At 33.5% G+C, this 24,137-nt stretch overlaps 1 protein-coding gene across 5 annotated transcripts in view; it reads left to right on the plus strand.

The window, feature by feature from the left end:
• Hycc2 (hyccin PI4KA lipid kinase complex subunit 2) overlaps nucleotides 1-24,137 on the plus strand; it is a 78,162-nt gene that overhangs the window by 10,182 nt on the left and 43,843 nt on the right. For 4 of the 5 annotated variants that reach the window (XM_071618925.1, XM_071618924.1, XM_071618927.1 and 1 more), the window contains exon 2: nucleotides 14,117-14,214. The gene's annotated coding sequence lies outside the window, so the exon portion shown is untranslated. Of the gene's footprint in view, nucleotides 1-10,724; nucleotides 10,803-14,116; nucleotides 14,215-24,137 lie in introns of those variants that run through there. The other variant, XM_027941836.2, reaches the window with a different exon arrangement.

Below are 24,137 nucleotides of genomic sequence, written 5' to 3' on the forward strand. Positions count from 1 at the left end.
TGGGGGGGGTGGAGTGCTAATTGGATTAAACCCAAAGGCCTCATTCATGCCAGGCTATACCCTCAAACCCTTTTTAATTTTTTATTTTGAGAAGGGGTCTCTCTTAGTTGCCTGGACTGGCCTTGAACTTGTGACCCTTCTACTTCAGCCTACCAAGGAGCTGTGATTATAGGTTTGCACCATCACACCTAGCTATAGAAATGATTTCTGCTCTTGGCAAAATAAGTCACAAAATTACATTTGACTTAAAGAGGATAGAGGAATATAGTCCTCTTATGTGCCCTGATGGAGGGAAAAAAACTAATATCTGACATGCAGATTACTTTCACTTGATGAAACACTGCTAGCACATTTTGCCTTATGGCTTAGTGGGTTGGAGCACTCACTTTTTTAGATTAGGTTCATTACATGGTCATTACAGGATCAATTTCTGTTAGGATCCAAAAGCCAGGCAAGGAGCTCTTTCTTAAAAGTATAATCAGCTGCAGGAAAGGAGATAGTACTATTCTAAAGCAGTGGTTCTTAACTAGGGGCAATGTTTGGAAACATTTTGTCACAATTCAAGGGCAGTATTACATCTAGTGTGTAGAAGCCAGGATGCCACTAAACATCCTTTTATACATAGAACAGCTTCTCACAATTGCAGGAGTGACCAAAATGCCAATAATGCCACTTTTAGAAACTGCTTTATGTTGAGTTCTATGCCTAGTGGTCTATGTTGTGATTTTTTTTTGTCAGAACCTACTGGTAGCTTCTTTATACAACTACTTTATCATTTACCATACACGTGTTGAACACCACTGAGTTTGCTGGAACTTAAAGCCCAAATGGGTAGAATAGTTTGAACTATCACCTTGACTTGTTGCTGTCTTTTGTCCTGTAGCTCTTATGGATTATTCAGGAAATGGGACATGCTAAAATATGGATTGTATTTCCAGAATTTAAAGAGGCCTATCAAACACTGTGCTTTTAAGTGGTGGTCGCTGAATGAGCTTTGGCAACTTTTTGAAGGGAGTGTTTTGGCATAGTCCAAACTATTGGACCTCTGAGTCTTTAACTTAACTTCATTAAGTTGGCAGTGTTCTAAATTTCATGCTATTCTTCTACCCTGTAACATGTATGTAATTTTTACTAAGGTGTCTTGCTGCCCAGGTGAAATAAGTATGGTGTTCTTAGTGTAATGAACAAGTATGATATTCTGTGGGTTAGTGAGTTGTTCAAAGTTCTTGTAGTCTAGCTTGACAGAGACTTTGCTTGACTTTGCTTTACCACTTACTAGCTTGACAGAGACTTTGTCATTTACTAGTTGTAATGCCCATTTAGGTGAAATGCCCATTTCTTCATCTATAAAATGGGGAGAGTAATAGTACCTATTATATAGGATTGCTGTAAATAGATGAATTATATAAAATGCTTAGAATACTGCTGACATATATTAAATGTTATAAAATGTTAGCTAGTAAAATAAGACCTATAATAATTCATAATCTTTTTTTTTTTTTGGTACCGGGGATTGAACTAAAGGGCATACAACCACTGAGCACATCCCCAGCCCTATTTTGTATTTTATTTAGAGACAGGGTCTCACTGAGTTGCTTAGTACCTTGCCATTGCTGAGGCTGGCTTTGATTTGCTATTCTCCCATCTCAGCTTCTTGAGCTGCTAGGATTACAGGTGTGTGTCACCGCGCCCTGTATAATTCATAATCTTTAAAATTTTTTTTTAAATTTATAATCTTTAAGGAGAAAATGTACGTTGAGTATGTTTATAACCTTAGAATAGGGAGGGAGTTTATTAAAAACAAAAGGCATAATACGATTTAAAAGGATTAACAGATATTGTTAACTGTTTTCTCCCCCCCCCCCTTTTTTTTTCCCTGAGTACTGGGGTTTGAACCCCTGAGCCACATGCCCAGCCATATTTTGTAGGGTCTTACTGAGTTGCTTAGCACTGAGGTTGTCTTTGGACTTGTGATCCTTCCTGCCTCAGCCTCCTGAGTTGCTGGGATTGTAGGCGAGGGCCACCATGCCTGGCTTGATTAACTATTTTCTTAATTGTAACTCTAATTAAAGATAGGCTCCTTTGTTTACATTCAATTCTATTTAAAACTAGACATACTAGATTAAAACTTTCCTAATACTATTTAAGAGGTAATAATGGTCAGGATAAGAAGAAAGGAAGAACTATATTGGTACTTCATCTCCCTCTATCAATTAAGTCTACTCCTTTTTTTTTTTTTTTTAGATATAGTTTTGTAGTATAGTTAAAAATGCTACTATGCATAAATACCCAAAAATTGAGAACAGAGTATTGAAGAAATACCTGTATATCCATGTTTATATTAGCATCATTCACAGTATTTAAAACTTGGAAGTAACTCAAATATTCATCAACAGATAAATTGATAAGCAAAATGTAGTATTCACTGTACATATGATGGAATGCTCTTTAGCCTTAAACAGGAAGGAAATTCTGCAATATGAATTCAACATAAATGAACCTTGAGGGCATTATACTAAGTGACATAAATTGGTCACAAAAAGACAAATACTATATAATTTCATTTGTGTAAGGAACCTAGAGAAGCTTAAATTGTGGAGACAAACAGTGGAATGGTGATTACCAAGGACTGAATGGAAGGGAATTCGGAAGTTACTGTTTAATGGGTATAGAGTTGTTTCACTTTTACAGCATGAAACTTATGGAGATGGATGTGGTAATGATTGCACAACATTATGAATGCTTTAGTATCACTATAAACTTAAGACTGGTTATGATAGTAAATTTTTTAAATTTTTATCTGTTGTAATTGTAGATGGACAGACTGCCTTTATTTTATTTATTTATTTTTATGATACTAAGCATTGAACCCAGTTCCCCACTCATGCTAGGCAAACGTTCTGCCACTGAGCCACATCCCCAGCCCATAATGGTGAATTTTGTTATGTTTATTGTACTACAATGAATAAATTGGGGGAAAACATCCATCAACTCAAATATTTTTGCCTCCCAAAAGAGCTTGTTTTGAACTGAGTCAGTTAACTAGGTAAGGAAGGGGAATAGATTATTACCAAATCCATGCACTACCTTCCTTGACTTTAATTCTTTGTATGTGAAAAATTTATTTCTTAATGTGGCAAGCAGGGATCTGACATGAATGCCTTTCCCCTCATCACTAAATGAAAATAAATTGTCTTTAAGATATGCTCATTCTTTAGCACACAGAATATGTTCTCTAAATATTATTTCTCACTGAAAGGAACCAGGGTTTCTTGGAGAAATTCTAGGTCTAGGGTAGGAATTATTCATGATGAGCCTGGAACTTCTTGTCCTATTAAGATGGGAAGCTGTCTTAATTTAGTAGGTTTATGACAAAAGGGCTTAGGTGGGTCAGGGGTCCCAAGGGCCACACTTCCAGGTTTCATGATTTGCAAGAATGACTCACAGGATTCACGTCATTATATTCATGGTGATAATTTATTTCTGTGAAATGATACAAAGCAAAATCAGTCAAGCAAAAAGCATGTAGTACAAAATCTGGAGGAAACCAGGTGAAGGCTTATAAAAGTCCCAACGGAGTTGCAGAAGTGAGATTAATCCCTCCAATATGAGTTGTGTGCAGAGCCTTTATTAGCTCTAGGGCCATCTCAGGTTTTTTTACGAGCATATATATGGCCTTCTAGATTTCTGGGAATTTGTGGGAGTGTTTCAAAGCTCCCTATGGACATCCCATTCTCCATCTTTTCTTCTTAATCTTTTTGGTTGGCTTGTTTTTGGCCCATTTGTTTTTCATTGCTTCAGGCAGCCATAATGTTTAACATCTGTCCCTGTTTTCCATAAATGCCCCTGAGGAAAGGCTGTTGGCACTGGCTGAACTCCAAATCATGTCAAGTAAAGATTAACTTGCATGTTGGGTATTCCAGGGAACCAGGGAACCGCCAGACAAGTTAAGTGATCATAATTCTCTGGAAATGGATCTTTGAAGGCACTTTAACCCCATTCTGTCCCCTTCAGTGGCTGTCACTTGTGACTTTCACTGTGATGTTATGTTTTCAAAGATCCTGTGCAGCTAGAAAGGTGAATGGTAATAGGGCAAATTAAAACTTACTAAAGCTCCCAGTTCTTCTTAAGATTCCACTACTTTTCTTGAATAAACATGTGTTTTACAGTTTGCTTTAAGCCATTTGTTAATTTCCAAAGTTCTGGAAAAGTTCATTTTGAGCATTTTTTAAAAATATCTATTTTTTAGTTGTCGTTGGACACAATATATTTATTTTATTTATTTTTATGTGGTGCTGAGGATTGAACCCAGCCCCTCGCACTTGCTAGGTGAGCACTCTACTACTGAGCCACAATCCCAGCCCTCATTTTGACCATTTGTAGTGCTTCATTGCTTTTATAAATGAGAGGATTTTTGGAGGTCATTACTTTGCTAGTTTTAAAACCAGCCACCCCTGATACCTCTTGAGTAAATGGTAATCTTTTCTTCCTTCTCCATACATCTAATGACTGCCTACTTTGTGCAGACATCTGAAAGAGGGATTGTGGATATAGTGATGATAGTGATGAATAAGACACCCTTTCATATGGAGTTTGTGTGTGTGTGTGCACGCGCTAGTTGGGGAAAATAGACAATAAACAAGTACTGGGATTGAATTGCCGGCCATGCTTATCCTTAGTCCACTAAACAGTAAACAAATAATAGTAAATGTCATTGAGAGCAGTAAACAGTGAGACAGGTGATGTTTTAGATTGAACCTTTCCCTACAGTCCTTTGACTGTCCCAAACCTGAATAAAATGAACAGCTGGACAGCAGAGGTAAAGGAAACATAAACAGCCTTAGGCAAAATGAATTTGGCATATTGAAGAGAAAGTAAGAAAGCCAATGTGACTGAAGCAGGCAAACATTCAAAAAGGAAAAGACAGTTGACATCACTAAAACTATATAATTTAAAAACATTAATATTTAGGACCTAGATTAACATCTAGGACCAGATTTTTGGTAATCATTGCTTCCATTATTTTGTTCTTTAGTAGATTGACTTCTTCCTGTGTGGGACATGCAGGGAAGGGATGATGGGCTGATTTATAATGTTGGTGCAATCCTGTATCATTTAGGGACTCAGTTAATTAAATGTTTTGAAAATTGTCTATTAATGGTCAAGTGGTTTTTTTTTTTTAGTTGTAGATGGACACAATACCTTTATTAATTTATTTTTTATGTGGTGCTGAGGATTGAACCCAGTGCCTTACACCTTCTAGGCAAGCACGCTACTACTAAGCCCCAGCCGTAGCCCCAAAGGTCAGTTTTAATGTCCTTTTAGAATAGGCTCATGCATTATTTTTGACCCCCTCCCCCCTTTTTTTCCTTTAGTTCTGGGTATTGAACCCAGAGCTTTGTGCATATTAGGCAGGCACTGTTAACATTGAGCTATACACTGAGGATTGAGCCCCTTAAAAAATGTATTAGCCTTTATTTCATAACTCCCAAATTTAGTGTGACTTATGACAGCCATTTTATTTGTTCATAGTTATTATTGTTTGAAGAATTGCTTTTAATAACAAAGACCTGGGCTGGGGTTGTGGCTCAGTGGTAGAGTGCTTGCCTAACGTGTGAGGCACTGGGTTCAATTCTCAGCACTGTATACAAATAAATGAATAAAGGTCCATCACCATTTGAAAAAATATTTTAAAAAATAACAAAGGCAGAATGATTATAAACAACATTTATTATTCAGGAAAATCAAAGGTTGTCTGTTAGACATGAAATTATGTATAATCATCATGGTATTGTGATTTTTTTGCAAAAGATTTATCATAACCCTTTCATAGTTTATGTTCCACTAAGAAACTTGTGACTCTATTCTAATTTCAGTATAGCAATGAAAAGCACTGTTAAATAATCTGCATTGTGATAAGGTAGAATAGATGCTTAATTAAAAAAAATTAGTATGTTTAATATGATTTTGTAACTTCCATGAAAATATGGTCAGTTATTTCATTTGCTGACTGATTTATGTCAATGATCTAATTTGCAGTCAATCATGTTGCTTATGTAATGAACAGGATTTCCCTATTAGTGTAATTTTACCTGTACCTTGTAGCTTGGGGGCATATATTTTTTGGTGAAATACTTGTGGTTTCTAGACCTCAAAAATTAAGACAAGTAGTGAAATACAGCTTTTCACAAACAGCTATAAGATTATGATATATAAGATATGATAGAAGATTATGATCATAAGATGCAAATTATATATTTAAACTGCAAAAATTATGTTTCTTTAAAAAAATTTCTTATGATACTGGGGATTGAATCCAGACCCCCATGCATGTTAGGTAAGCATTCTACCACTTAGCTATATCCCCTAGTTCTTTTTTTTTTTTTTTAATTAATCTGTTTTGAGTCTGAATCTCACTAAGTTGTCCAGGTTGATCTGGAATTTGTGATCTTCCTGCCTCAGCCTCCTGAGTAACTGTAATTACAGGTGTGCACCACCATGCCTGGCTTATAATACTTTTATTCCCCTGTGATCAAATTACATATTATAGTTCTTTTTATTTCTTGGGTTCTTCAGCAACTTCTCATTTGGTTTGCCTGGAAAAGTATTTCTTCATCTTTTGGGGGTTTACATTCCATCAAGATTTGATAAAAACTGTGGATCTAGGGCTGGGGTTGTGGCTCAGTGGTAGGGTACTTGCCTACCATGTGTGAGGCACTGGCTTCAATTCTCAGCAACACATATAAATAAATGAATGAAATAAAGGTCCATCAACATCTGAGAAAAATATTTTTTAAAAAACTGTGGATCTAGAAAAATATACACTTTTATAAATATATCTCACAGAGTTTCAGGGACATTATCATACCCCCTTATTTCCCAGGTTTAAGGAACACTTTTAACTTATTTCACTATAATAAATTCTTCATATCTGTGGATTCTGCAACCATGGATTCAGCCAACCACAGATCCAAAATACTTAAGAGAGAAAAAAAAATGCATCTGTACTGAACATATATAGATGTTCTTGCCATTATTATCTAAATAAATAGAGTATAACAACTATTTACATAGCATTTGCACTGTATTAAGGAAACTAAAATTATTTAAAGTACATGAGAGAATGAATGTAAGTTGTATGCAAATATGATGCCATCTTAGGTAAGGAACCATATTTTGGTATCCATAGGGTCCTGTTATTTCATTTGGCTCAGTGATTTGTTTTGAAAAGCCAACATAAATTTGTTAAATCAAACACAGGATTTCATAGCATTTACTTTTCTCTTGGCCTTATTCTAAGTTGAATGGAGGTATACTTCTGTTTTTTAAGTTCTGAGACTTTTGTTAGAAAATTTTAAAAGTGAAAAGCCACATTTTTGATATATACATATTTTACTGGTTTTGTGTAGTAAAACATATCTTCTTGGGAATTAATTGGGAAAAAACAGATCATCACAGTAATGCAGAGAGATTATAACTTGCTAAAGTTTTGGTAGTCTCTTCTCTTCTAGTTTTATCAGTCTCGTGCTTTGAGTTGATTAATTAAGAAAAGGTGTTTTTATTTTGTTTTTCAAAATAAACCCAGGGGTGCTTAACCACTGAGCTCCAGCCCCCCACCCTTTTTAATATTTTTATTTTGAGACAGGGCCTTGTTAAGTTACTGAGGCTGGCTTTGAAGTCTCCTGCCTCAGCCTTCTGAGCCTCCAGAATTACAGGTGTGCACCACTGAGAAAGTGGTGTCTTATACTAATACTACATTATCATCTTAGAAGTTTTTTAGATAACAAACTATGCAGTGCTTCCTTATTTGTGGTTAAAATGGAAAGAATTAGAAATGCTATGCTAGACATTATGCAATGTAATCACTAATTGATAGCACTGCAATATTTTCTTTGGGTTATTGGTTGCTAATACTAATTGTAGATAAAAGGAAAAAAATATATATATACACATTAGTGGGACCTACATCTGTATTCCTTCCATTTTCTCTGAGAAGGAGAAAAAATTTCAGTGTTAAAACCAGTGGGTCAGAAAGTTCTCCTTACCCTAACTATAGGTTTAGCTATGTGATATTGATTCTTTTGTTTTGGGGGACACATTTTCTCATAAATCTAAGCCAGGATTACCAGGGATTTTAAGAGTTGGCACTGGGGCCCTTAACTATAGGTTTAGCTATGTGATATTGATTCTTTTGTTTTGGGGGACACATTTCTCATAAATCTAAGCCAGGATTACCAGGGATTTTAAGAGTTGGCACTGGGGCCCTTCTTCATGTCAAAGGTGGGCACTATTGAAAAATAACAGGTTATTTAAATTCTCTGACTCATTTTGATTATTTTTTGTTGCTTTGTCTTCAAGTTCACTGATTTTTTTATTCAATGTCCAATATTATTCTCATTTTTAAATTTCACAAATTATTATTTTTATAATGTAGTTTGGATTAGGTTGTCTTTTTAATTTTTTTTTTTTTTTTTAGTTTTAGATGGGTACAATCTCTTTATTTATTTATTTTTATGTGATGCTGAGGACTTAACCCAGTTCGTCACGTGTACTGAGCCACAATCCTTGCCTCAAAGATTAGGTTGTCTTTTAAAAATTTTTGTTAACACCTTCTGTGACTCATGTTTTGAACAATATAGTTATAATTACTGTTAAAATATTTTTGAGAATTCTAACATCTGTGTCAATTTTGATTGGCTGATTTTTTTTTTCTTTATTATGGATCTTGTTTGGCTGGTTGTTTCTATTCCTGGTAATTTTGTTATTAAGCATGTGATACTATGAATTTTATCTTATGGTGTTCTGGATATTTTTGTATTCCTAAAAATATTTTTGAAGTCTATTTTCTTTGTCAGTTGTTTGAAAACAATTTGATTTTTTTCAGGGTTTGATTTTAAGATTTACTAGATAGTACTGAATCTGTGCTCAGGTAGGGCTAATTTTAATTCCCCCTTTATTAGGGAGGACCCTTTACTTATACCAATCCTTAATCTGATTGGTGAGAAGAGGCACTATTTATGGCCCTATGTGAATTCTGTGACATTGCTATATCCACTTTTAGGTGCTTCTTGCTCCATCTTCAGGTAGTTTCCTTACTCAAAAGTATTGATCAGGGGATCTTCTGTAGATCTCCAGTGTTCTTTTTTTCTGTGTTTCTCCATTATTTTATCTAACACTTTAGTCTACTTGGACTTTTGGTTCTGCCTCCTTTACTCATGTGCATTTCCCTTCTTTATGTTGCAGTCTAGGAACTTTTTTGTTGTTGTTGTTGTTGGTACAGGGGATTGAATCCAGGGCCACTTAACCACTGAGCCACATTCCCAGCCCTTTTTTATACTTTAGTTAGAGATAAATAAATCTAATTTTGTTAGATTTATTCCTAGTTTTAAAAAAATTCTTTTGTCCTTTATATTTTAAAAATCCATGGCTGGTTTATAGAAGCATGATTGGCTTTTTAATATTAATCTTCTAGCCAGAAATATACATTTACTTATGAATTCTAATAATCTGAGGAATCTTTTGGACTCTCTTAGGACATAATCATATCATGTATGAATAATGTTGTTTCTACCTTTCCAGTCCTTATTCTTTTTGTTTCTCTTGCTTTACTGTACTAGCTAAACCCTCCAGTAAAATTTTGAATAGAAATGATGATAATGATCATCTGTGACTTGTTTTCCACTTGAAAAGGGTAAGTTTTTAATCATTTACCATTGACTGTGATGCTTCCTGAGGGCTTTTTTTCTTTTTATCCAAAATTCTTTGTGAATTTTCCAATAGATTTTATCATGAATGAATATTGAATTTTGTCACAGGCTATTTTTATACATATTTGGATAATCATATGAATTTTCTTCTAAACTACTCTTAAATGTCTGGAATAAATTCCTTTCTATATATGTTATTTTTATATATAATGTTAAATTTTATTCACCAGTACATTGATATTTTTACATCTGTGTTTATTAGATCAGTCCATGATTTTCTTCTTGATAATATCTCTGTCAGTTTTGGCATCATTTTTGTACTGGTTCTTAAAAAAAGTGAAGAAGTGTTCTGTTATTTTCTGTTCTCTAGAAGGAGTAACAGAGTTATGTTTCTTCTTAATTGTTTTGAAGAATTCCCTGGTGAAACCATCTGCATCTGAGATTTTCTTTATGCAAAATTTTAATAGCAGATTCCATTTCTTTAATATCTTTGGGGCTATTTGAGCAGTCTATTTCTTTCAGTGTTGGTGATTTATATTTTTTGAGGAATGGTCTATTTTATGCTGTTACATTTATTGGCATAAAATTTCATATATATTTTTTTTGATGTCTAAAAATTCTGTAGTAATTTGTGTTCTCTTTTTCCTTAATCAGTTTGGCTAAAGGTTTATCAATTTTATTAATCTTTTCAAAGAACCAACTTTGACTACATTGATTTTTTTTTTTCTATTGTATGCTTGTTTTCTGTTTTGTTCACTTGCTATTCTGTGTTGCTGCTTGAAAATCAAGGACTGTCTATATATACAATTCAGGCTATAACTACATCATAAGTTTTAATGTATATTCAGTAGTATTCAGTTTAATCTATTTTGTAATTTATGCTTTGATTTCTTCAATCCAAATATTATTTAGAAATGTAATTTTATGTTTCCAGGTAGTTGGTGTTTTTCCAGGTTTTTATTTATTGTTATTGTTATTATTAATGATTTCTAATTTCTGTTGTGGTTAAGGAGTATACTCTGAATGGCATCATCTTTTTTTTTTTTTTTGAAGTGTGTTGAAGTTTCCTTGTAGCCCAGTATGTGGTCAGTTTGGGTAAGTTTCATGCGTTCTTGAAAAAGATCATAATTTTTGTTGTTGCTGGGTATGATTTTCTGTATTGGTCATTTAGGTCAAGTTTGTTATTGCACTGTTTAGATTTTAATGCTTTTTCTGTTAACTATTGAGAGGTGTGTTAAGGTCTCCAACTGTGATTGTGGCTTTGTCTGTTTCTCCTTTAAAGCTTGCAAATTGTAGCTTCAGGTATTTTGAGGTTATTATGGGGGTATAAAAAATTTGTGATTGTGGCATTTTCCTGTGGGATTGATCCCTTTATTATTATGTAATATTTCTTTCATCTTTAGCAATGATTCTTGTCTTAAATTCTAAATCTTTAACTGAAATTAGCAGAGTACATCAGTTTTCTTTTGGTTAGTATGGTATGGTGTATTTTTCCCTATCCTCTACTTGAATCTTTCTGGGCACATATTTAAAGTGTATCTCTTTAAGAGATATGATTCTTTTAAAACATTTTTTAGTTGTAGTTGGACACAATACCTTTATTTCACTTATTTATTTTTATGTGGTGCTGAGGATGGATCAAACCCAGGGTCTCATGTCTGCGAGGCAAGCGTTCTACCGCTGAGCCACAACCCCAGCCCCATGATTCTTTTTTGTTTAATCCAGTTTGGCAAACTTAGACTTTTACTTGAAGTATTTTTTTTCCATAGACTGTAATACAATTATTGATATGTTGGGTCTGTATGTATAATATGTTTTCTGTTTGGCTTATCTGGTTTGTTTTCTTTCTTCTTTTTTTTTTTGCATGCTTTTAGATTACATAAATATTACATTTTTCTGAATTGTTATGTATTATAATTTTAGTGATTATCCTAAAAATTATAACATTTATCTTTAATTTATTGCATGTATAATACAAAGTATGATTTTTAACACTGTCGCATTACTGCTAAAATCTTAGAACCTTTAAACCTTACAGGGCAATTCAGTTACTCTGCATTGTTATGCCTTTCTGTGTTTCCATGTTCTGGATCTAGGATGGTTTTCTTCTGTCTGAATAATTCCACTTAATTTTCTTGTAGTATAAGCTTACTGGTGAGAAATTTCCCCTTTTTTGTTTGTTTGTAAGCATTTTTATTTTACCTTAATTTTGAAGGATATTTTTGTTAGGTATAATATTTTAGATTGGCGGTTATTATGACTTTTTTCTTCCTCTTCCTCTCTTCCTTTCATAGTTTGATATCCTAGGTATAGTTTTCTTTTAATATGTCTTGCTTGGAGTTAGTAGAGCATGATGAGTCTCTAGACTGATTTCCTTTATCAGTTTTGGAAAATTCTTAGCTATTCTTTTTTTGAATATTGCTTTTATCTCTTTCTGCTATCGTTTGAGGCTTCTATTTGTGTGTGTGTGTGTGTGTACACATACATTTTGAGCCTGTATCACCTTTCTCTTAAACCTTTTGTCCTTTTCCCTGCCTTTTCATTCCCTTCTCTTCTAGTCATTTCTCTTTATACTTTGGTTTGGGCACTGTGTATTAACTTGTGTTCTAGTTAACTAATCCTATATTCTATTGTGTCCATTTGCTATAAAACCAAAAATATTGAGTTCTTAATTATATAGATTGAATTTTTCAGTTCTAGAATGTCTGTTGGGAGCTAGGGATGGTGGCATGCACATGTAATTGAGAGGCAGAAAGATTGCAAGTTCAAGGGCAGCCTGGACTATCTAGTGAGATCCCTCATTAAAAAAAAAAAAATTAGATCCTAATTCATTGGATGAACTGCTCCATCTTTCATCAATTTTATCTGTTTTCCCCAATATGTTAGAATTATTTTAAATAATTGCCATATATTTCAACTTTATTATTGGGTCTGATTCTCTTTAGTTTTTTTTCTTAATTATTGGTCATATATTATTGTTCCTTTGCATTCTTATTATTTTTTTTAAATTGTGTGCCAGATTTTGTATCTGAAAGAATTGTAGTGGCTGTTTACACTTCACTGTTACACAAGCTGGTGAGGGGCTAATTACCTCCAATCACCCAGAGATTAAGGTGCTTTAGTGTTATGTTAAAAGTTTAAAAAAACTCATTCTCTCTCTCATTTGCCCTTTTTTCCCCCTTTTGCTTTCTTAATTGAGAACCTAATGAATATCCATATTCTTAGTCTTAAAATATTATGGGAGATCTTTCTCTATAGAGGTTCTCCACTTAGCTCTTCAGTATTTCTATACACACACTGCTTCAAAATCTGGCAGTTGTCCTTGTGGTTCAAAATTTTCAGGGTACAAAAGATGATCAGAGTCTTATTCCCACCCTGTTGTCTTAAAATCAGATGTGCCTTCCAAAAAAATATTACCAGTCTCTTTTTTTGTCTTTCCAGAGACGGTGTAAGTTCCCTTCCCTGCCATGCAGAATCTACTCATAAAATAAAAATTTCATGTGAAGGCCCAGTATATACGAGATTAAAAAGTCATTGCTATGGTTAGAGTTAGGGGTTCCAGATATCTCTTCAGTCTAAAGAATACTGAATACTTTATAAGGACAATGTAATTTATCTCTAAGACAATTTTGTTGTATTTTCTTTGTGTTAAAAAAATACATTTGGCCAGGATCTATGACACGTACATATAATGTTTTAAATTTTAAAGTTGGGATGCGCTTTTAAAGAAGAAATGGAGCGTAATGTGTTCAGCAAATATATGAAAAGAGACTTCTTACTTTCTAAGAAGTCTCTATTGTTAGCCATTTTAAAGTGGTTCTCTCTGACCAAAACACTTTATGATTTTATGCTAAAAATTCAAATAATGCACTTTCTGTGTAAAAAAATTATAAATTTTTTAGTTGTGAAACTGATTCAAAATTATTTTGTACCCCTTGATACTTATTTAAGTTTGGTTTTATACAGCATACTTTTTTAAAACTTTATTTTATGTATTTTATTATTTTATGTGGTGCTGAGGATCGAACCCAGGGCCTTGCACATGCTAGGCGAGCATTCTACGGCTGAGCCATAGTCCAGCCCCTATACAGCATACTTTCAAGAAAAAAAAAAATAGTGGGGTGTGTGGGTACTATAAATCCAGCCTAGGACCTCTACCTACCCAAGTTCTTAAAGATAATTAATGACAAAATTTCAAACTAAAATTCACACTTTCTCCAAAATCATTTTTATTAGGTTTGATAAAGATACATAGGTATACTCATTATTATAAAAATTTTTTAATCCATATTTTAAAAAATTAGATGACCTGTATTATAAATGTCTCATTAAAACTATTCTTTCTTTGTGCTATATTCTTGAGAATATTATCTTAATATTTCACATTTTTTCATTTTTATTTTTTATAGGTTTGGGAAATATTTAACTCTCAACAAATGAATTCCACACTTGAACTCCGCTGCATTCCCGTGCCACCTCCTCCTTTAGAAAACTGATTTTAACACAGGTAAAGTTATGACTTTAACTTTTTAAAGAATACCTTTCCCTTATAGTTAGACATACTAGAGTAACTTATGTTTATTATACAATCTTTACCTGAAATGATCATATCTTAATTATTGTCTTTGAATTCCATTTTTTAAAGTATTACTCTTTTAGTAGTAGCTGAATTTGAGTTATTGAATTTAGTAAACAAAATCACATTGTCTAGCTACATCTAAATCAGTGCTATCCAGTAGAACTTTTGTGATAATGGCTGTGTTCAGTATCTCTACTGTTTGAAATTAGAGACTATAGCCACGTGTGGCTTCTGGCTGTTCGAAATTTAGCTAATGCTACATTTAAAAAAAATTAGCTGCTGCTTTTTCTGATATTTGTTATTAATGTAAAAAATATACAAAACCAAGAGAAAATACTCATTCCCCAAATTCATTGTGGCTCTAACCCAAAATCCTGCACAAAACCCAACAAATTTACTGTTTTCAGAGAAAACTGATGCCAAGACAAATGAAGGAAAGGAGTGTGAAAAAGCAAAATTATCTAGTTGAGTCCACCCAGAAAGACACTTGGTAGGGATTCAGAAGTGGCTGACAGGGCAAGGTTGCTGGAAGCCTCACACAAACAAGATTCTAAGTGGAGTTGGGGAGCAAGAGGACTCCCAAAGGCAGTGTATATAGAGTTACTCTCAGGCTCAGTGTGCTAGGTGTGAGATGATCAAAAGCTGATCTCACTGAAATGTCTTATGAAGTCTTAGTAATGGCTGTAGGTCAGGTTAGACTAACACTGTTCTCACCTATGCCAGCTAAAACTTTCACCGGAAGCAGGTATGAATTTGCCATCATCAATCTTACAGATCCATAATGCAGTCTTGGATGTGAAGGTTGCAAAGACTTACTTGAGAAAGGACTTAGAATATAGAACCTCTGGCAGGTGAGGAGAATGCAAATCCAGCTTCATTGAGCCCTCCCTGTGCAGTGGTATTTCTTCACCATCTCCCTACCTCATTAGGAATAATGAAATTGGCTGGGATGTTTTTCTAAGTGTAACTGATCCCATTTCAGAATTTTGCGTACATATGGAGAACCTACAATAGGTGAGTGGAAGTGTTCTCCAGGTTTAGTTTCTCAGGAATTTGGGATTATACTAGATATAATCTAGTATAATGGTATATGGATACAGGGCAGATTTCATAAAGTGAAACCAGATGGGTCTTCTCGTCAGCAATCCAGGGTACAGAATGTGTCCAGTCTCTTCTCTCCCCAGATTGGAGGAAAATATGTAAATTTTATTTCATTTTAATTATTTTAAATAACCATAGCTGGCTGTTAACTTCTGCACCAGACAAAACAAGGACAGCTTTAAGTTTTTCCTTAGGGAATTTGGTTTTTACAATAATAGCATGTCTTAATTTTAAATTTCAGACATATACTTAGACATATCTTCATAAGTGTTGACCAGGTTTGAAAGTTTGCAGTAATGAAATTGTTATTGGCTATTCTATATGTTGTCCTGATAATAATATAGCTTGATTTATCTAATAATAATTTTTTTTAAAAATTTTTAATTGTTGATGAGCTTTTATTTTTATTTATTTATATATGATGCGAAGGATTGAATCCAGTGCTTCACACATGCTGGACAAGCACTCTACCACTGAGCCACAACCCTAGCCCCCCCAATAATAATTTTTTATTAAAGCTTAATAATTATACATAATAATTGAGTTCATTATCATAAACTCATATAATCATGCAAATCAATTTTAGTTCATTATCCCTCCCACTTTCCTTTTCCCTTTCCCTGCTGTTCTTCCTCCCCTTTCCCATATTCTTTATCCTCTACATGTCTATTAATTTCTGTTTGATTGGTTATTTATATTATCTTATCCTTCCTTCCCTTTTTATGTTTTTTCTAGTTTCCTCATGTGAGAGAAAACATTCAACCTTTGAATTTCTAAGTCTGGTTTATTTCACTTAGCATGATATTTTCCATTTTCATCCATTTATCTGCAAATGCCATAATTTCATTCTTTTTGTAGCTGAGTAGAACTCCATTGTATATTATTCAATAATTTTGGTTCTCTAAAAACCCTTTAGCATTTAATCATTCTTTGCTCATTGTTGTATCCTTAACATCTTACTCAAACCTAGCATATAATTGATGTTCAGTAAATATTAGTTGAAAGAAAGGATGAATAATCTGTGTACTTTACCTCTGCAGTAAAAATGTTTCTAAATTGTCCAGAAATGACATAATTGTATTGATATTGTTTCTGTTATAATAGTAGCTAACATCTATGGAGACATGTTGTGCCAGACATTGTTTTTAAGACCTTATATGTTAAATTACCTAGTCTTTTAAAATCTTTGCTGTAAGTACTTGTGTTATCCCCATTTTGTAAATGAAGAATTTGAGGCCACAGAGTAGTTAAGTAACTTTCCCAGAGAAATACAATGTGTAGGCCATGGAGCTAGAATCCATACTCTTAACTATTAGGCTGTGTTGCCAGCTTATATTCTGACTATAAACTGACAGTTCTTAAAAAATTATATATATTGAGTTAGGTAAGACAGAACTCCTAAACCATGTAGATAATAGAGAGCTTATTGTACTTGGACAAATTCTGTGAGTTTGCTTTTTGGCAAATAATTCTTGACCCTCGTCAGGTCATATTCTAGCAGTTTATTTTATTCATTATGTTGTATTTAGGGTCTGCTAATAAAAGTTGTATTATCATGGTCATCAAAAAGATAATAATTTTCTGTAATGTTCTCTATTGTTCTGTACTCTGGAAATAAGGCAGTGTTGGTTTGAATTGGGCTGCATGCTGGAATACTAGCTTGAGTTCTTGCTTTTAAACATTTATAGTTTCACATACCAGGTGACTGGATGAATGTAATGTACAGTGGAAGAAATGATCTCGAGATTTCTTTATTGTCTAGTTAGTTTACAGCATATTTTTACTTCTGTTCTATAGTTGCTTTTAGATACTAGAAGATGTTAAACCTGATTAGGACTTTATGTTTACAAAATTTCTTTGTAATCGCTACTACCCTTTTTTCAAATAAAGTCAGTAAAATATACTTTTAGGATTTTAGAATCAGAAAGTAACTAACTATAGGAAATTGAAGCCCAGAGAGTTTAAGTAATTTGTCCAAATATTTAAGCAGTGTGGTTCATTAATTCAACAAAAGTAAGTAATTAAATACCTGTCATATATCCAGATACCATAGTATGCTTGTTAGCTTTGCATGCATTTCCAATACAGACATGGACTCTCTTCTCCTTGAATATATAGTCTGATGGGGGAAGACAGACTAATAAGTAATAAGGACTAATAAACAAGATTTGGAACTTTATGAAAGAAATAAACCTTGTGTTGTGATAGAAAATACTGAGAAATGATGAAAGGCTGCTATTTAGATACAGTGGTTGGAAAAGGGCTGCAGAGACTTAATATATAAAAAATTTAAAAAGAATAGCTCCATGGTACAAGCACCCTTGATTTCAGTCTCCAGTACTGCGGGGAAAATAGGAGCAGTATAGCATTCCAGGCAGGCCTTAAAGTATAGCATTCCACTCAAGGCCTTCACAGATGCCTTGGGGTGAAGGTGTTTTTGACATAGAGAAACTGAGAATGTGTCTAAAACAGAAAACTGAGGAGAGTAATATGAACAATGAGATTGGGGTCATATTACATATTGCATTTTTCAACCATAGGTTTTAAAGTTGGCGTTCATTATTTATTTTTTTGGCAGTGCTGGGAGTGATCTAGAGCCTGGTACTTGGTAGGTAAGTTGTTTACCACTGAGCTACAGCCCCAGTCAATAGGTATTAAATTCAAATCTGAGTTTTATCACTTAAGCTATGTTTCCTTGTGTAGTTTATCATTTAAGCTGTGTTTCCTTGTGTAGGTCACTCAGCCTCTTTATTATCTGTTAGATGGGATAACAGAAGCTATTTCATAGCACATACTTTCATGAAGATTAATTATATAATACAGCAAACACCTTGTGATTAAAAACTATTCCAAGTGTGTAATAACTATGTGATGTAGGCACCCTTATTATCTCTAGTTTTGAAAGGTGAGAAATGAGTCAGAGAGGGTTTGAGTATAGCTAGTAAAAAGGGGTAAGAGGGTTTTAAACATAGCTAGTAAATACCTTTAACCGTAGGCAGTTTGGTATCAAGAGTCTGAGCTTGAAGTATTGTCTGGAGATCCTTTAAATGGACTTGAAAATACAAAAGTATTTTTCATATTATTAATAAAACAGTATTTAGCCTTGGTGGTGACACATACCTGTAATTCCAGAGACTGGAGAGTCTGAAGCAGGAGGATTGCAAGTTTGATAGCAGTCTTGGCAACTTAGCGAAACCCTGTCTCAAAATAAAAATAAAAAGTACTGGGATCTAGCTCAGTGGTAAAAGTGCCTTTGGGTTCAATCCCAAGTATTGTCCCCTCCCACCACCACCCCCCCAAAAATGGAAAAGAAAAACAAACCAACAAACAGTATTTGCCTCTTCCACTATCATTCTCTAATATAGGGAAGTTTTTCAGAATTTGATTGAATGCAGAAGCATTTATGAGCTTTGGCTGGGGGTGGGGGAGGATGTAAAAAAAATGCTACTCTTACAATATTTGTTTTTGTTTTGGAAGATATAATTTTTATTTAAAATGTTATTTATGTTAACATGTAATAGGCTTATTTTTTAAATTAATAAACTAACTTGTTTTTCTCATAAATCCTTCCAGATTCATATAAAGAGTAAACTATGAATGTAATCCTTTTTATGAAAGGATTTATGAGAAACACAAGTTTGATCAAGTTTTTTTTTTTATGAGAAGGAGTTTTAGCAGTCAGGCAACTAAATTTTGAAATAATAGTAGTCATTCATACTAGGCATTTCTAGAATTTAACTTTTATTCACTTATCATTTCCTTTGATATTATTCTCACCACAGTGTTGAAAATTTAATCCAGTCTGAGTGCTTGAGTATTGCTTGAAATAAATGCAATATATTACTGTATAACTGTTTCAAATTGAACAATTTTCTCAAATAGAAGATTGTCTGACATTAATTCAAAGTCAGAAAAACTCACGAATCTCTCAGTCTCTAATTTCAAAGACAGGCAAGGTTGGTGTTGCTGATTCATGCATTTTGAAGAATATATCTACCTGTCAAAAGTTTCTGAGTGATTTTTGAAGAAGCTATTTAATTTTTCAAATAAAATTGTTAACCAAGTAGGAAATGCATGCAAAAAATCTTAGGGATTGTTACAACCAAAAACAAAGTTGTTAATGCTAAAAGTGCTAAATAATGTTCATGAGTTCAGGTAATTAAATCAGCAGATGTTTGAGTACCCATAATGTCCCCAGCACTTGAGAAACAGCGCCTGTCTTGGCAGTACAGATTCCAGTGGCAAACACAGTAATAAGTAAACGAATAAGATAATTAGATTTGCTAAATGATATGAAGAATGTGGGCAGAGTGATAGGAGTTGTAGGGAGAAGGAAGAAGGGGTAACTTGTTTAACTAGACAAGGAAGCCTTCTCTCAGGAGATGGCATTTGAACTGTGTCTTATACAGCAATATACAGGGAGCTGGGAGAGCATGGTCAGTGGCAAGTATAAAGACCAAAGAATGAGGCAGATAGTAATTATAAAATATATTTTTAGAAAAAAAGAGAATAGGACTTGCACTATTATCCACTAAAATATAAAGCCATAGTAGTTAAGATTATAGTCCTGGTGGAAAATTTAGTGCAAAAAGTAGCTCAGAAATAGTTACAAGAATATGTAAGACTTTAGTATGTGATAAAAGTAGTTTTTCAAGTCACTAATGCAAAATATGTTAGAGAAAAGAATTTTAATTTTATGTCATGTTCTAAAATAACTTCCAGATTCATTTAAAGAGTAAACTATGAATGTAATTAATTTTAGAAGACTTAAGCCTTAATAAAGTAAGCAAGGTGATTTAAAAAAAAAAATAGTAAAATATATTGATAACTTTTTGCTATGTCCCTTTCAATATATTCTCTGTGTTAATGTTTTAGCCATAGGTACTCACTAGAGTATACTGATTCTGATTTTATTGTATTAGTTTTATTATTTATTGTATTAGTGTCCAGTTGATTTCACTCTTATACAAGTACTTTGCTAATACTAAAACATTTTTCTAATCAGTAGATATTCAGGTTTAGGATTTTTAGTTTGCAGTGAAGTGGCAGGAGGACTCAGTGCTAATGTTATAGTGAACCTGGATTTTTTTTTTGTACTATTGTGTAATTTGTAGCTAGCTGTAAAAGGGATACCAGTCCTTTCTCTACATCATAGCCAGGTGAACTTTGTTATCCACTTATTTAATATCCTAAGTCACTTTTCAAACTTCTTAATGTTCACTAAGAAGGCCCTGCTTATCCCTTCACGTGCTTTCCTCTCTACCCTAAATCCTTGGGTCTTGTGCTCTGTTGCTCTAGGACTGTTGGGTCTTTTTTCAGATCTTACAACTTCCTGTGTTTTTTCTTGCCACAAGACTTTTATATGGTTTGTTTACTCTTCCTAGAATGTTCTTTTTCTAACTCCTCCCCAGTTTTATGGATCTTTGATATTGTAGATTAAACATTAGCTCAGAGAAGTTCCCCCATCCCCTGCCCCAGTATTGGAGATTGAACCCAGGGCCTAGCACTTGCTAGGCAGCTACTGCACCATTGAGTTACATCCCCATCTCTTTTTATTTTATTTTGAGACAGGGTCTTGCTAACATGCCCAGGCTGGGCTCGAACTTGCAATTCTCCTTCTTCAGCCTCCCAAACCACCACCATGCCAGGCTTCTCTCTTTCTCTTTTTAATCTTGTAATTTATTTGAAGAAATCTATCAGTTTATCCTAAGATAGTAACATAAGTTACTGTTTTTTTGTACTCTGCTTACGTAGTACTTGGTCTAATAACATATTTGTAGATATCTTAAAATCTTTTTGAAATTCAGAGAAAAAAATTTTAAATTTTTTTTAAGAACTCTGATTTGGAATTTAACATACTTAGGAAATATATCTTTTGTTATTTTATTATTGATTGATTTTGATGATCCTTGAACCCATGGCCTCATGGCTTGCTAGATAAGCACTCTACCAGTGAGCCACATCCCCAGCCCCATTGTCTTGTTAATAAAAAGATTTCCATTTTTGTTGTTTCACAGTTAGTGCCTCATTCTCCCTAAATTCTTTATTTTCTTCTTACCTTTTGAGTCTTAAAGTAGGAAAATTTATTTTTATTGTCTTATTCACTTTAAAATGATACATCTTATTGTTTTATTCAAAATTGCATGGTTTGAATATCCTCAGATAAACACTTAATGGATTAGTGTATATTTGTTTCTGGGCCTTTTTCATGTTTTATAGAACTTTTAACTGATATTATACTTTATATACACAATTTGCTTTTCCTATTTGTACATTTTTCCATCTTAGGAAATTTATGAATCTATCCTCTTCAAAGGTCATATTTTGTATAGTGCATATGTTTATTATCAGTTTGCTGAATTTGTGCCTCTCACCATCTACTTTATCTAGGTTTAATGTTTATAATCTGTCACATGGTTGTTCTGTGATGTATAAATCATTCTGGTTGCATAGACTCTGCATTTTTCATCGACAGTGTCCAGTTGATTTCACTCAATATACTATTTTATTTTTATTTTTTTGTGTTACTTGGGGATTAAACCCCTGGGTACTGTACCTCTTAGCTACATTCTGAGCTATTCTGAGTTATTCATTCATTCACTGATTTTTTTTCCCACCTTTTTTTAATTGGTGCATTATAGTTATACATATTGATGGCATTTTTTTGTTACATATTTGTACATGCATACAATATAACTATAATTTGACCAATATCACACTCTAGCACATCTCCCTTCCTTCTATGCCTCCCACTCCTTGCTCCTTTTCCTCTGCTGATCTCCTTTTGATTTTTAGGAGATCTACCCCACATTGGTTTTCCTTCTGTCTGACTTATATGAGAGAAAACATAACGCCTCTTAACCTTCTGATTTTGACTTATTTCACTTAACATGTTGGTCTCTAGTTCCATCCATTTCCTGCAAATGACCTAATTTCATTTTTCATTATGGATGAATTAAAATCCATTGTGTATATATATCACATTTTCTTTATCCGTTCATCCATTAATGGATACCTGGGCTGGTTCCATAATTTGACTATTGTGAACTGTGATGGATATGCATGTATCACTATAGTATAATGACTTTAATAATTCCTCAATATAAATAGCAAGAAATGATATAGCAGGGTCATATGCCTAATCTTTTTTTTATTAGTTGTTCAAAACATTACATAGCTCTTGACATATCATATTTCATACATGCCTAGTCTTTTAAAGAGGCTCCATTACTGATTTCCATAGTGTATTGAACTAATCTACAGTCCCATCCAACAGTGTAAAAATATTCCTTTTTCTCCATATCCTCTCCAGCATTTATTCTGCTTCGTATTCATGATGACTGCCATATGACTTGCATGAGATGAAATCCGAATTGCTAATGATGTTGAACATATTTTTCTTGTATTTGTTGGCCACTTGTATTTCTTCTTTTGAGAAGTGTCTCTTTAATTAATTTGCCCATTTATTAATTGGAGGTGGGTTTTTTTTGGTGTTAAATTTTGAGTTCTTTATATATTCTAGATATTAGTCCTCTGTCAGAAGAGTAGTTAGCAAATATTTTCTCCTAATCCGTGGGTTTTCTCTTCACATTCCTATTTGTTTCCTTTGCTGTACAAAAGCTTTTAAATTTGATGCTGCCCCATTTATTAACTCTTGGCGTTGTTTCCTTAGCTTTAGTGTTCCTATTGAGAAAGTTATTGCCTGTGCCTAAAAGCTGGAGCATTGACCCTGTGTTTTCTTCTAGCAGTTGCATAGTTTCTGGTCTAATTCCAAGGTCTTTGTTCCATTTGGGGTTGATTTTTGTGCAGGGTGAGAGATAAGTGTCTACTTTCATTCTTCTATGTATGGATAACCAGTTGTCCCAGCACTGTTAAAAGGGCTGTCTTTTCTCTGAGTGGATGTAATTGGCACCTTTGTCAAGGATCAGATGACAGTATCTGTGTGGGTTTGTCTGTTTTGTACCATCGGTGTAGGTGTCTGTTTTTATGCCAGTATCATGCACTTTTTATTAGTATAGCTCTGTAATATAATTTAAAGTCGGGTATTGTGGTAGCTTCAGCATTATTTTTTTGGCTTAGAATTGCTTTGACTATTCTGGGTCTTTTTTTTTTTTTTTTTTCCAGATGAATTTTAGGACTGCTTTTCCTAGTCCTGTGAAGGATGTCATTGGTACTTTGAAGGGGATTGCACTGAATGTGTATATTGCTTTTGATAATATGGTCATCTTAACAAAATTTTCTGCCTATCCCTGATCATGGGATGTCTTTCCATCTTGTATCATCTTTAATTTCTTTCTTCGGTGATCTATAGTTTTCATTGTTGTACAGGTCTTTTGACTTCCTTGGTATTTTATTTTACCTTTTTGAGGCTGTTGTGAATGGGATTGTTTTCCTGATTTCTTTCTCAACAGATTCATTATTGGTATATAGGAAAACTATTGATTTTTGTAACCTGTGACTGCTGAATTTGTTGATAAGATCTAGCAGTTTTTTGGTGGAGCTTTTTTGATCTTATCATCTACAAATAGTGATAACTTGATTTCTTCCTTTTCTATTTTTATCTCTTTTGTGAAAGAGAAAACAATAGAATTTGGCTGTTAGCAGAAGAAAAGAGAGAAAGAGAAACAGGAGAAGTAGACAAATGAAAAACACTTCAAAACAAAACAAAAATATGCTAATAAAAAACCCTAACCCTCAACAGACAAGGCAAGGAAAAATAACTACATTTAAAAAAATACTAAAAATGAGAA

The sequence above is a fragment of the Marmota flaviventris genome, chromosome 11 (genome assembly GCF_047511675.1).
Source record: "Marmota flaviventris isolate mMarFla1 chromosome 11, mMarFla1.hap1, whole genome shotgun sequence".
Classification (NCBI taxonomy): Eukaryota; Metazoa; Chordata; class Mammalia; order Rodentia; family Sciuridae; genus Marmota; species Marmota flaviventris.